At 39.6% G+C, this 15,474-nt stretch overlaps 1 protein-coding gene and 1 long non-coding RNA gene across 2 annotated transcripts in view; one reads left to right on the forward strand and one right to left on the reverse strand.

The window, feature by feature from the left end:
• Positions 1 to 15,332, reverse strand: part of LOC135217139 (uncharacterized) — a 31,290-nt gene extending 15,958 nt beyond the window's left edge. Inside the window, exons 1-3 of the long non-coding RNA XR_010315059.1 lie at positions 15,150 to 15,332; positions 465 to 592; positions 99 to 245 (exon numbers count right to left, since the gene is read on the reverse strand). This is a non-coding gene — a long non-coding RNA (uncharacterized LOC135217139). The remainder of the gene's footprint in view (positions 1 to 98; positions 246 to 464; positions 593 to 15,149) is intronic.
• Positions 1 to 15,474, forward strand: part of LOC135217537 (serine/threonine-protein kinase atr-like) — a 796,062-nt gene that overhangs the window by 601,191 nt on the left and 179,397 nt on the right.

The following is a 15,474-nucleotide window of genomic DNA, read 5'->3' on the forward strand; positions in this document are numbered from 1 at the left end:
ATATTTCGCGCAGCGACACGAGCTGAGCCCAGAAATAATGATTAGAGCTAACCCCTTGCACAAACTTCTCTATAAGGGAAAACCAATGTACAGCTTACCTGGAGAAAATGAAGACACTCCTTCAGCTGTTCAGGATTATCTTTCAAATGGGCTTCAATGTGTAAAAGAGCACGAGAATATGCTTTACACTTAAAAGATGTCTGTGCTAGCAGGTTTGCTGGAATCTTTTCCAGAAACGTATTTACCTAAGAAAATACATAATGCACATTAAAACTTGTTACAGCAAAATGCTCAAGGAAACTTCAATACCTACAGAACTCTCTACTACTGGTAATACTGAAATCTTAATTTTAGCAATTTTTTATTGTTACCATTACCTGAAGCTGAAAATCATACTAAATCTATATAAATTTAATACTGTACATAATACCATAATAAAACTATTGTAATATGTATATATGTACCTGTCTCAGCTCAGGTGAAGGCGAAAGCAACACGGGGCTTTTTTCCAATACTTTCAACTTGTCTCTGCTTTTGGCTCCATTTGCTTACATAGTCAAGAGCAGAAAATACTGTCTGAACTGCTAATTGCCTGAAATTAAGATGTAAAATTTCATCATGAATATACCTTTTCATAGGTGAAAACTATAGTATCATCATAAGACTGTTAAAAAAACTAGGATACAGAACTTTATACTGTTAATTATATTACATAATTTTACACACAAAACTTCATCAACCATTAAACAAAATGAAAAAATCTGACAACATTCTCTAATTTCAGTAAAAAAAATCTTTGTTATCCTTCATGACTGCTCAACTTCCCAGTTTCCTTTTTTTTCTGTATAAGCATTCACTGAAAAGCTTTAAAGACAAAGGAAAAACTGAAACAGTTCTCACCTTTCTGTTTGGATTCCATTCCAGACATAGTAAAGTGGTTCACTTTTCCATTGAGATTGCAATCCAGACATAGTAAAATAGTTAACATTACTGCTAACAAACTATGGTACACATATAAAATTTCAAATACCATGTGTATGCATACAGTAAGCCTTCAACTTATGCAAAATTCACCATAAGGGTATTTGAATTTATAATTACAAATGAGAGAAAAACTCCAAGGAAACTTCCACACTGCAAAAGAATGCACTTACACTATGCTCAATACTACAGTAACTCGACAAAAAAAAATGAAGTACAGGCAGTCCACTGAGTGAGACAGAGATCTGTTCCTACGGCTTGTTGTAGGTCGATACATTCAGTGTAAATTGAAACAATGAGTAATCAGCGGCGTAACATCAGGTTTTTGAGTTTATGTCAAGTTGGCATAACGCTGGATTTTTGGGTTTATGTCAGAACTGCAGTAATGTCAGGTTTTTGGCAATATGTTGGATATACCTCCTAATATTGGGTTTTTGGTGTTATGTTGGAGCCAGATTTTTTACGAATATAATTTAATAGCGTCGTAAGATCGTAACGGTACAGGTCAAGACTGTCATAAACTTGGGACTGCCTGTATTTAGTAGCCATACACTGAGGAGAGATGCTTCTTCTGGTGTACCTACACAACTAGGCCTCTGTAACATCCAACATGCTTCATTCTTTGTTAATGTCTTGTCCAATTAGTGTTACACCAAACATTCTGTCTTGGACTTGATACTGTATTCTACAGGCTTCAGCTAAAATGTCTTCCAAAAAAAATTGATATAGAAAAAAAAGCTCATCACAGCCCAAGAAATCATGTTGTGTTGATTGTCTAGATGGGAAAATGAAAGCTATAGAGCTTTTCAACTCAGGCTACAAGTTTTTGAAGTAGCCTTAAAGCTGGGAAGAACAAACCACAAGCCAAACGAATGTTGTTGTTATCCAATTCGGTTGTACTTAGCAAAATCAATTGTTTCTCGTTCAGTTGTTCATGGTTGTGCACATTTACACAACCAATATAATGTTACCATGACAAATTTTTAACCAATTTGTATTTTTCATAACTAATAAACCTGAGGTCTTAACATTAGGATAATAGTAGTGCCAAGCTGGAAACCGGTAGAATTAATGAAAAAACTTGTGAGACCCAGGGACTATTGGCATCTATACCAGGTCACGGGGTATTGTAGTTCCCAGAATGCCCTTGGCGTCCCGTGACCTATCACTTACTTTCCTACCGCCTTTAAGATAGGACGTGATTACTTTCTATCTGTTTTAAAGCCGGTTTAGTTTGCCCATTTTTATTCATATTTTCCTTTTTTCTCCCTCTGGGTGATCTCAGTGTGGGTGTGATCTGCTAGGTGTGTGTACATTGTGAGATGGAGAATTTTGCTTCACCAATGGAAATTTCTTTGGGTTCTTGCAAGAGACAAAGGAAATGCCCTTTTGGTGTTTTTGAACTTATTTAACTAGATGGGATAAAGTTAGGCTATTGTAATTTGGTCTCTCTTGTAAAATCGGATTACATATTGTAACTTGAACACTACCTGTACAATGTATAAAACCTTATTAGTATATCTTTACACACTCTTTCTTTTATGTTTTTATACAATATTTAGTAATTAGAAATTTATTTTTCTTATTTAATAACATGAAACATAAAAACATAGGGTGGCACTTTGAGGGTTGGAACGGTTTAAAGGCATTTCCAGTGTTTCCAACGGGGAAAACTGATGTGATGTGCGAGCAAATTGAGCTACGAGCTCGGCCACAGACGAATTATATTCATAGGTCAAGGTACCACTTTAGTTTTACAGTGTTCCCCCGTATTCGCAGGGGGTGCATATGAGACCCCAAACCCGAATCGATGAAACCCTATAAAAACTCTTAAAACTGCCTATTTTTACCTATTGTCAACATTAAAAATCAAGAAAAACAGACTAAAAATGATTATACAGTGGTCCCCCCATATTTGCAGGGGGTGCATACCAGACCTGCCCGTGAATAGTTAGAACCTGTGAATAGTTGGAACCCCTAAAAAAACCCTGAAAACAACCTATTTTGTTAGTTAAAACTCCAGAAAAACCGACTAAAAACGTTCATACTTGGTTTTTCAATAGTTTTATTACATTAAGTGCATTTTATGATGAAATTAATCAAGAAAACAAGGAATTTGTGGATATTTCTTATATAAAAAATACCGCAAATATGCAAATTTTCTGCGAATAATAAGGGGAAACGTTCCAGAGAGAAATCCGCAAATGTGTGAGTCCGCGAATCAAGAGAACGCGAATACAGGGGTCCATTGTACCTGGTTTTTTAACAGATTTATCACATAAAGTGCATTCTATGATGAAATTGATAAAACAATAAAAAATTACAAATTTTTTAAGACAATTTGTATTTTTCATAGCTACAAACCTAAGGTCTTAAAATAGGATAATTTCTAGCATCTAGCTGGATCCAGTTAAAAAACAGATGAAAGCAAGGAATCTTGTGATATCTGGCAATGCATGCGTAGATCAGGTGAAGGATGGTCGAAGACCATTCACCTATGATCATGCATCAGTCTTTCCCAAACCAGGATGTCGTAACACAAAGAGGGGAGGCTAGAGGCGGGCAGCGTAATGTTAATACCTCAGGTTTGTAGCTATGAAAAATACAAATTGTCTTAGAAAATTTGTCATTTGTTCATACGCGAACAAACCTTCGGTCTTAACAATAGGATAGACTTATACTTGGAGGGAGGTATAAGACATCCTAGACCGGCTGGAGGCCTACCTACCAGTCCAGCTCTCAAAAGGAATGGTTTTTGGAGAGAGACTGAAGCCCGTTGAGAAGCAAGATAAATTGATATCTAACCACTCAGACCCTGAGTGACGTACAATGATACATGGGATAACAATTGTATAGGGAACCAAAGAGAAACTTTGACTGTCCAATAACAAACCAAGACACCAGGGTTGGTATTACTTTCAACCTCTCCTTGCCAAGGAGTGGAACATATGCTACCAAATAGCGGGTTAAGATATTTGTATATTGCATGACCACACTATCAGTATGACTACCTTACTCACCTGTATCAACCATCCAGCGAATGGACATTCTATTCCTTAAACCACCCGAAGGAAGAAGGAAAGGTACAAGAGAAAGAAGGAGACCAGCTAACTCGCTCATTCTCTCATCCACACAATCATCTTAGTTAAGATACAAAGGTGCCCTGTTAAGGGCAACCATGAGTTACACAATTTGTTGGGCAGCCACCACAGGACCGAGGGAAAACGTGTCCGCAGATCTGTGGGCAACATCCTTAAGATAGAAGGAGGTGAACATGGACTGACATAACCAAGTACCAGCACCTAATAAAATATTGAAGCACTATATATTAAAATGTCAGTGCGTGTACGTACCTGGAATCTATATCTTGTGCACAATCATATGAATTATATATCTATATCCTTATCCGGTAACACCTATTCCTAAACAGTTACCCATTATCATATATGAATTATGTATCCTTATCCGGTAACACCTATTTTTAAACAGTTACCTATTATTATAACCATTCATGTATGCATGCTAACCTTTTATTTTATATGGTACCACCGTTTCATTTAATAACATTATGCATTTTAGAATGTAATTCTTATGTCATGCAATTATCAGCAGAACTATAGTACTTTCTGTTGTGTATGTATCCTCATGACTATGCATTTATCTTAAACATGGATCTGTATTTTCCATGCATTATTTTTTACTTATGATTACGTCTATTATGTATGTATTTTTTTTACATTTAATTTTTGCATATTATTCCTTAGTCCTTTGTTTATGGCTATGACTAAGATCACACTCCAATGAAACATATTTAACGTAAGTTTTAATGTTCAGTGCTTGGCACGTAGCTGACCGAGCTAATGTAATGCGATACATTACTTAAATACAGACATTTTCCATATCTGTAAATAAACACATGACCCAAGGGGTCATTGGCGAGATAGGAGGGTGATCAACAGCCATAACAGGACGTAAAACTAGACCATGCCATGCAATGCTTGCAGTGGCCTGGTTGCATTTGTCTGTATAACACTTTTATCAACAATTCTTGTAAACAGGTCACAACACCTTCAATGGGAAGCGGTTGACCTACTCACCTGTAGCAGAAACACATGACTTCCGAGCCGTATGGCTACGTACTTATTATTTCTTGTAAACGCTGAGATAGCTAGTGTTAAGCTATCGATGCGACCCTCTTGTAAAGTTAGTTCTACCTAAATCCTCAAACTGAGCGGTCATCTGACCAACCTTTCCTATACTCCAGTGATGGAGTAGAGAAATAAAGTTGTTAAGAAGTTAACTCAGGAAGTTTGAGTAATCTCCCCAATTCTGAAGAAGAACAAAATCTACTTGATGTCGCTTCAACGAGAAAGGGAAAAAGAACCACAAATGCTTGCGTATCACAGTCGCAAGAATAGACACATAACTGATCTCTGTCCTATACCATTGTAAGTGGTGGACTGGAGACAGTCCACCACTTACTGGAGAAAGCCAGAGAGGGACCAATAACTCTAACGTCATGCGCTCTAGCCTGCACAGACGTGGTGGTAGAATCATCAAGAGTCAAGTATGCTTGTCTGATGGCTTCCCGTATCCAAAAAGAGATAGTATTCTTAGACACCTCTTTCTTTGTACAGCCTGTGCTAACAAAAAGTCTGAAGCAGCCTGGTCTAAGGTGCTGAGTCCTTTTAAGATAGCAACGCAGGGCCCAGACAGGGCACAACAAAAGCTCTTGAGCATCACACCACAAAGTCCGTCATTGAAGGAATGGAAAATAAAGTGAACCTGTCATCATGCACCGAGGGATTTTGGGTCTTCGGTGGCCACGAATTCAGGGACAAATTGAAAGACATCGACCCCCAACACCTAGTGTGCTTCACCTCATAGCTCAGACCATGGAGCTCTCCTACCCCCTGCTCCCTACCCTTCTTGGAAGATGCCAAAGCCAGAAGGAAAACTGTCTTGAGCATCAGGTTCCTGTCAGATGAGCGACGAAAGGGCTCATAAGGACTCTTAGTGCAACCTCTTAAGAGCCAAGGAAACATCATACATTGGAGGCTTGAGCTCTCTAGGAGAAATCAACTGCTCAAACCCTTTAGGTAACAGGGAAAGTTCCCAGGAAGAGGAGATGTCGATACCCTTAAGGCGTAACACCAAACTCAGGGTCGCCCTGTAGCCACTGATGGCAGAAACAGACAAACATTTCTCGTCTCTGAGGAAGGTTAAAAAGTCTGCTATTCGCTGAATAGAGGTTGCGAGTGGAGAAAAACCCGCTTTACGACACCAATCACAGTAGATCGCCCAATTGCCTTAGTAAACTGGGGAGGTCGACATTCTAAGACTGCTGTACATGTGCCTAGCTGTTCTCTGAGAAAAGCCTCTCGCTCGGAGGAGATACTTGATAGCCTTCAACCATGATGAGACAGGGATTCTACTGACTGGTGGAACCTTTCTGCATGGGACTGACACAGAAGATGTCGCCAAGGGGGAATCTCACCAAAGTCATCCTAAGACCCTGTGAACTCATCAGCCTGTTCAGAATCTGATGGATCAAACAAAACAGAGGGAAGGCATACACCTCCAGGTTGTCCCAGGGATGTTGGAATGCGTCCACTGCCAATGCTAAAGGATCTGGAACCACTGAACAGAACACCTACAGCTTCCTATTGAAGCGTATCGCAAAAAGGTCCAGCATGGGTCTCCCCCAAACCTGGAAAAGCTTGTCTGCCACCACTTGATGAAAGGACCACTCTGCGCCTAGGATCTGACCCCGGCGACTGAGTTTGTCTGCGACCACGTTACGTTTACCTGGGATATACCTGGCTGAGAATCTCTACCGAATTGCTGACCTCCCACTGGTGAAGCTCGACGGTCAAGGCGTGAAGTTTGAATATGGAAACTAATATGCCCAGTTCCAGACAGAACCGAAGTAGACGATCCCTGTACTGCAGTAGCTTCTCCATGGAAACTGCCAAGACTAATCAATCATTGAGGTACCTCAGCAAATGGATCCCCTGAGCATGGGTCCAACTTGACAAGAGAGAGAAGACCCTTGTGAACACTTGAAGGGCTGTTGTCAGCCCGAAGCACAAAACTTTGAACTCGAAGACCTTGTCCACAAGAGAGAAGTGAAGGAACTTCCTGGACGTCGGATGAACAGGGATTTGGAAGTATGCGTCCCTTAGGTCTATCGACAGCATGAAGTTGCTTTCTTTCACGGCTGCCAACACCAAAAGCGGGGTCTTCCTGATGAAGTTATTCAAGGTGAATAAGTCAATCACAGGTCTCCATCCTCCCGACGCCTTGGGCACCAAGAAGATGTGACTGTAGAACCCCGGAGACGGACGCACCACTTCCTCTTTCGCATCCTTGCCCAGCATCTTCTGCATTTCCTCCCAAATAGCCAAGAACTTCAGAGAATCTGGAGGATATACCTTCCAGAGCTGTGACTTGTCCAACAGAGGAGGAGAGAAGTCAAATGGCAGTAAGTACCCCACCCAAAGCACATCTACCACTCACTTCTCCTCCCCATAACTCTGCCACTTGACCCAATGGCCAGCCAGGCACAACCCCCATCCATGGCGCAGGAGAGGGAGAGGCGCCTAACCTACCGATGCCCCCTTTACCTCTGCCCCTTGGGCCCCTTCTTGGCTTAAAGGAACGAGAGCGAAAGGGGCGCTGATCCTCTGACCTAGGCTGAGTCAAACGGGAAGGCCCTGCCGAACTCGAATTCCTCAACGGCCTACCAGGCGACGATCTCCTTGACTGCTGCTGGACAGGGGAAGGAGGAGGAGCCAGACATCTCTGAGGACGAGACTCCGACTTAGACCAAGCCTGGTGCACCAGTCTGTCTTTGGTGTCAGCCCAGCACCGGTCTATCACATTCTCGAGCTCTGTTCAAGGAAACAAAAACTGGGACTCCAAGAGATCTCCATTCCTCAATGCCAGCAAGGACTCCGTGTCAACTGATCTCTCCATCCTAGACAAAGCTGCATCTCTTCTAATCAGAAGAAGGTTAGCCCATAAATTAACACTGAGGTGAGCCATATATGAAAACGCCTTGTGTTAAGAGTATTGCATTTATGTTTGGAGTATTGAATTTATGTAAATAAAGTATTTTGTAGTGTGGATTGTAAATGTTTTGTAGTTCATATTTTTCCCATGTCTGTCTGTGTTGTCCTTGCTTGTTGTTTGGGTGTTTGTATTCCTCAGTCCTTGGATGTTTACTTCTCGGCCATTGGAGCACCACCAGGGATTGAAATTTCTTGGATTTGTCATAGTGTTAATAACCCTGGATTATATCTAAAAGTGTTACATTATTTGTACTTGCTAATTTGTAAGTATTACTATATTGCATTTAAGGTTCTGTTGGGCACTTGCTGGGTTTTGATGTGTATTTTCTGCATTTTATTGTGTTTAATATTTACGTTGATTTCCTGTATTATCTACAGTGTAATTGATAATCGATTTAAGTTGTTACTTACCGTGCTTGTTTTTTGCTCAGGTTGTCATTAAAAAAAAAAAAACAAATAATGCTGTACAATGTGAAGGTTCCTGAAGTTTCGTTAATTTACATTCGTTATTGCTTTAGTTTAATTATTCTCGTTATCATCGTAATCCTTATCTTTATATTGGACCTTTAATTAATTTTAAGTAAAATAACAAAATTTCGTAGTGTTTACCTTATCCCGTGTTATTATATATTTACTCGTATATCATACTTAAATTTAATGCTATTTAAATTTGGATAAGAGCTCTATTATAAAAATAAGTTAAGTTAAGGCATCATTAAGTGTCTTATTATTTATTGTCTATGGCCGTTTGGAGCTCCGCTTCGTACTTGCATCAGTGAAATGCAGGAAGAGTATTAAGAGGCGAATGGTCGTAACACTTGCCTCCGGACTGCAACAGACTGGCAAGTGAGGCAGGGCACTCACCCAACCTTCCGGGGACCTGTCGGAAGCTATCTTGGCAATGACCACAGACCAGAAGTCCAGCCAAGAAACCGTCTGCAACATGGAGGCTGCCATAGATTCCAATGCTGAGGCATCTTGCAGAGACAAGGACGGAGCCATTGACCTCACCTGTTCCAAAGTCAGTCCCGGCTTCAGGTGAATGACGTCTGGGTTAAGATGCGTGACAACAAAATGCAGAGCTCATAGCATGTCTCGTGAGAGGCGGGGGTAGTAGCTTGGCAGAGCCCCTAGTGAAGCCAAACTGGCCCGGTCTAAAACATAGGCGTTAACCTTATGCAAGACCGACTGGACGTGTCCCGACAAAGGAGGCTGAAGAGATGATTTGGGATCCTGTGTAGCTCCCACCAAGGCTTCCAAGCAAGAAGGAGTGTAAGACGACTGAGCCTGAGTAATACTTTCCAAATTGTTGAACCTACAAATGAGATCAACAACATCCAAAAAGGAAGACAAAAACTCTTACGTGTCTCCCTCCTCCTGCTCCGGCAATGGAGACTGACGATGAGAAGGATGTGTAGGCTCCTCTAAGGCACCTTCCCCATTAAAATTAATGGAAGGATCAGCAGCCAAACAGCCCGAAACACTAACTAACCTGTCTGGGCTGGGTCCACGCGTCAGCTCCTGAGACGAACCCACTCTAACACTAAGAACATCACTACGTACTCCTCCAACAGATGACTTATTAACATGTCCGTGAATGGTCACGGGCAAGGCAAACATACGAATGTGAATTGGAGAGGAATCCCGAACACTCAAGATCGAAGGAGAATCCCCGAGAGTCGAACTCTTGGAAGCACCAGTGAGAGGGGCAGGCAAACACTCCTGCTGCACCAACTCCACGCTCACCACCTTCGACCTCTTGACAGGCGCCTTGAGATCCTTAAGGCAACGAATAGGCCTTGGAGAAGAAGGAGCACTTGCATCATATGCATGGATAGGGGAGGTTGCAACATGCTTACGATGTGCATGGACAGGGGAGGTTGCAACACGCTTGCGATGTGCACGGACAGGGGAGGTTGCAACACGCCCGTGATTCGATGCAGAAGATGAAGCAGCCACTGCAGATTGCACAAGGGAAGATATACCAACACTCTCCAAAACACCAACACTCTCAAGAACACGCCCGCATTGTTCCTCCCTCCTTCCAACACTTAATACGCCGACGTGGCGTAGAGGGGGAAGAGGGAGAGGAAGACAGCACTGGCTTCTTATGTGATCTCTTCACAGGAGGCGGGGACGAAGCAACACATTTCCTTCCAGTCTTCCCAACCGACAAGGAAGCCAACTTATCATCCAAAACAGAGTCCAACCTCTTAAGCACTGCCTGGCATATAACCTTAGACTGATCTGCAAGAGAAGGCTCCGATGACATGGAAGGGAGATGTAGCGAACTGGGCGGCAGGGATGATGTCACAGCTGAGAGAGGCAGTGCAGACGAGACGACTGGGAGTGACGTCATCGACGGGAGTGACATCCCAAGTGGTGATGACGTCCCGACTTCCCCTCAGTGTGAAGAGGAATGAGACGCGACTGGCAGAGGAATACACGACAATGGATCCCGTGACGTCATCAACGGGGCTGATGCAACAGCTTCCCTCCGACTCAAAGAAGCGGTAGCAGACACTGCCAGAGCAATACAAGATGGCTGACCTAGGCTACCCATGAAGACGAGGCTGGGAGGAGGGGGGATGGCCTGGCCAGCCTGAGGAGGTGGGTAGCGAGCCTCCATAAAGTGCGCTAGCAACCCCTCCAAGAACGGGGGGCCCCCTAGCCCGAACGTCTTCCAAATCGCTGCCATCTTGGATGCCTCCGACTCTGGAATAAATGAGAATGATGAAAAAGCCTCCCCCTTCCCGGGAATCAAATTAACTCCTGAAGAAGAAGGGGCAACATTACAAACATCAGCCTGGTGGCCTCCCGATACTTCCATCGACGAATCAATGGGAGAAAAGGAAGGAGACACAGGAACAACACTACTATGGGGGTTGGATACTGCAGGAGACAAAAACATCGGGAAGAGGCAAAATCCTTACCATAAAGAAGAGTCGAACCCTCCGATGTTCTTTCTTTCTATAAAACGACTTCCACTGCTCTTTAGGCCATGCCCTTGGCATTCCGTGCAAAGAATCGTTATAGTACAAAAACTAGAATGGCACCTGCTACACGTGATAAAAGACTGACGCGGTGGCGTAGGTGAGTGGCCCTTGACCACTCTTCACCCGATCTACGCAAGCGTTGCCAATGTCACAAGATTCCTTGCTTTCATCTGTTTTTTAACCAGATCCAGCTAGGCGCTAGAAATGATCTTATTCTTAAGACCGAAGGTTTGCTTCCGTATAAACAAAATGCTAATAAATGCATACTTCTATTTTTAACACCAAATATGGCCTTAATCATGCTCACTAAGTACTATTAACCCTTAAACGCCGGAGCGGTAAATAAAAAAATGACTCCCGTATGCCGGAGGGGTTTGAGAGTGAGCGCGTAAGCGGAAAAAATATTTTTTTCAAAAAATCACAACGCGCTTAGTTTTCAAGATTAAGAGTTCATTTTTGGCTCCTTTTTTTGTCATTGCTTGAAGTTTAGTATGCAACCATCAGAATGAAAAAAATTATCAGTTATCATATATAAAATAATGCGATATATGCTAGCGCAAAAACGAAATTTCATATATAATTGTATTCAAATCGCGCTGTGCGCAAAACGGTTGAAGGTAACAAGTTACTTTTTTTTTTCGTTGTAATGTGCACTAAATTGCGATCATTTGATATATAACACATTGTAAACGATAAAAGCAACACAGAGAAAATATTATCACAAAATAATGCATGAATTCGTAAAGCGCTTACGTAAACACATTTTTTATTTTTTCTTTTTTCAAAAATTCACCATAAAATCTAAATATTGTCCTAGAGACTTCCAATATGTTTCAGAATGAAGACAAATGATTGAATATTACTATACTGTAAGAATATTAGCTTACAAATGCAGTTTTCGACCTATACTGACGAGCTAAAGTTGACTGAATGTCAAATTTTTTTATATATATTTTTTTTATATGCAATTATTTCGGAAATAAGAAAAGCTACAAACTTTTCAAATATTTTTCGTTTTATTCTACATGAAATGCGCACATTTTCATATATAAAACTCTATGAAATGCCTAATATGAAATGGAGCAAATATTCCGAGAATGGGACTTACGCATTTCGGAGATTTGTGGCGGAGAATCCGCGCGCGGAGGGAAGGAAAGTTTTTTTAAAAATTCACCATAAATTTAAATATTGTGCTAGAGACTTCGAATTTGTTTCACAATGAAGATAAATGACTGAATATTACTAGACTGTAAGAGTTTTATCTTACAATTGCGTTTTTCGACCATTTCGGTAGAGTCAAATTTGACCGAACGTGGTTTTTTTTCTATTTATCGTGATTTATATGCAAATATTTCGAAAATGAGAATAGCTACAACCTTCAACTATTTATTGTTGTATTATACATGAAATTGCGCACATTTTCATATATAAAACGTTATGTAACGGCTAATTTAAAATGGTGCAAACATTACCACAATCGCACGTATGATTTTTTCGGAAGAGTTACCGCGCGGACGTAAAGAAAATGTTATTTTTTTCATAAATTCACCATAAATCGAAATATTGTGCTAGAGACTTCCAATTTGTTGCAAATGAAGGTAAATGCTTGAATATTACTAGAATATAGGCGTTTTAGCTTACAATTTGCGTTTTCGACCATTTCGGTAGAGTCAAAAATTGACCGAAGGTTGAAAATTTGTCACTTATCATTTTTTATATGAAATATTTCAAAATTGATAAAAGCTACAACCATGGGTTGTTTTTAGTTGTATTGTGCATGAAAATTGCGCACATTTTCATATATAAAACTTTATGTAACGGCGGCTAATTTAAAAGGGTGCAAACATTACCACAATCGCATGTATGATTATTTTCGGAAGAGTTACCGCGCGGACGTAAGGAAAAAGTGTTTTCATAAATTCACCATAAATCGAAATATTGTGCTAGAGACTTCCAATTAGTTGCAAAATTAAGATAAATGATTGAATATTACTAAAATCTAAGAGTTTTAGCCTTACAATTGCATTTTTTCGACCATTTCTGTTGAGAGTCAAAGTTGAAACCGAAGGTTGAAATTTTGGCACACTTATCGTTATTTATATGAAAATATCTTAAAACTGATAAAAGCTACAATCATGAGTATTTTTTTTGTTGTATTCTACATAAAAATGCGCACATTTCATATATAATACTCTATGTAACGGCTAATTTAAAATGGTACAAAAATTATGTCAAAGTGACGAAATAATTTCAGAGATGTGTCACAGATACTTTTTAGTGCGGCAAGAAAGAAATTCGCGCTTGCGCGCCTGCGTAACGATTGTAAACAAAACAACACCTTGATCCGTGAACTCCCAGCATACCCCAAGGCGCGTGATTCAAGAGTTTTAGGCTGGTAGGCCTAAAAGTATTTTTCCGCGAATTTTTAAAAAAACTTTTGTATGTCGACGTAAAATACGTCCAGTCGGCACCCGAGAGACAAAAATGTCGACGAAAAAATACGTCCAGTCGGCGTTTAAGGGTTAAGCTAACTTTTAAATGAAATTCAAGTTACTGTAATTTCATTTAAAAGTTAGCTTAATATATTAGCCTTAAAAAAAGAAATAAATGATTGGTAAAAATATAGGGGTGTGTGAAGATTACACGCATACTACGTCTCTCTTCTTTCCCCATTCCGACCGACCGATCTATTTTTAGATATTTTCTCACCCTCTTTTAATAAATTCTTTATTCTGTCTCTTTCTCTTTCTTCTGAAACTTTTTTTCATGAACAAAAAGTGCTTTTTATTTGGACTCTTATGTGTCTATGCTTTACTACAGCACATTTACAGTTCTAGATGGTAAAGGTAAAATTAGATTAATGAAAATGAGAGAGAGAGAGAGAGAGAGAGTCGAGGAGAGAGAGGAGATAGAGAGAAGCGAAGAGAGCGAGAGAGAGACGAGATGATTTGAGAGAGAGGAGGAAGAGAGAGATAGAGTAGAGATGAGAGAGAGAGAGAGAGATAATTACGTAACAAAATCACCGACCACTAATTGGCAACACTCCTCCTACCTGTCATATTAACTTGACGTATTTGACAGCTCTGGGTTGAGCTTCTCTGGGAGTTAAAAACAAAAGATGAGGGGAAACAATATTTCATAGTTATTTTGTAATTGCAATTATATTATTAATATTATTATTATTATTATTATTATCATTATTATTATCATTATTATTATTTGAAAATTTCAATAAACATATTACATACATGTAGGCGTACCTAAAAAAAATTCTCTTATCTAAGTAAACGAGAGAGAGAGAGAGAGTAGAGAAAAAGTATTATACATTTTTTTATTATTTTATGCTATCTAACTTACACATACAAGCTTGAAAACCTAAGAATTACATAAAAAAATTAAACAAACAACACTTTTGCAGGGTTTCTCAAGGATTCTAAAATGTTGTTTTTGCATTTGTGTGTCTGTGAAAAACTCACATATGATAGTTAGTTAGGTTCCAATGAAGAGTTCAAGCTATTGTGAATTCGTGCAACTCAAATCGCATAAGACTGAGGTATTACTGAAATATTTTTGAGTAAAATCTTTAGTTTTAAAATCAGTTTCTGGGGAATGTCACCCATAGCTTTTATGTATTTAAGTTAATTAGATTTTCTGTCAAGTTAAGTGTAAATCTTTAGCTTGAAATTAGAAAATCCAACATGAAGTGAAAATTAATTGCTTCTTAAATATGGCCTAATCATTTTGGTGTCACCCAATGTCCTTATAACTTGATAACTGCCATACTATGATATGGAGACAACTTATCGCACTATGATAAGGAGGTAAATTTTTAATGGCTCCAAGCAAACATGACCTAATAATATTTCAAATGGAGATAACTTTATGCAACATAATCCAGTTATTAATTACAGTACATAAAAAAATCTTAATATGTATAGGATATTTTTTTATATGTACTCCCTTCCTTTAAACCATAACCACACACTGCAAGTAGTTCCAAGATTTGAAACTTTAAAATGAAAAAATTGTAATAACCTCTTAGAAGGTAGTGTGTTTCCTTGATAATAAATACTCAACTAAAATATAACAATATTCTTACTGGCTTTCTGGTGACCATGAATGCTGTCTTCCTCATCCTTTTGCTTACAACTCATTACAGCTAAAACCTCTGCTAATATCTTATCATGGTATTCAGGTGATTCGCACAGCATACAAACTAGCATAGGTGACAACAGGTACATGGCTGTTGTCAAGTCTCTTCGGACAATAGGTTTACAAGGCTTTAAAAAGCCTGAAAAAGAATTAATAATTAACAACATGAGCTTAATTTTTAAAAAACAAGGTTGCATTCTGCCTAAAATTTTGTGCTATTACAACTGAATATTCAAGTCAAGTTTTATCCAGCAGTTTTACACACACTCCAC

This window comes from Macrobrachium nipponense, chromosome 7 (assembly GCF_015104395.2).
Source record: "Macrobrachium nipponense isolate FS-2020 chromosome 7, ASM1510439v2, whole genome shotgun sequence".
Taxonomy (NCBI): Eukaryota; Metazoa; Arthropoda; class Malacostraca; order Decapoda; family Palaemonidae; genus Macrobrachium; species Macrobrachium nipponense.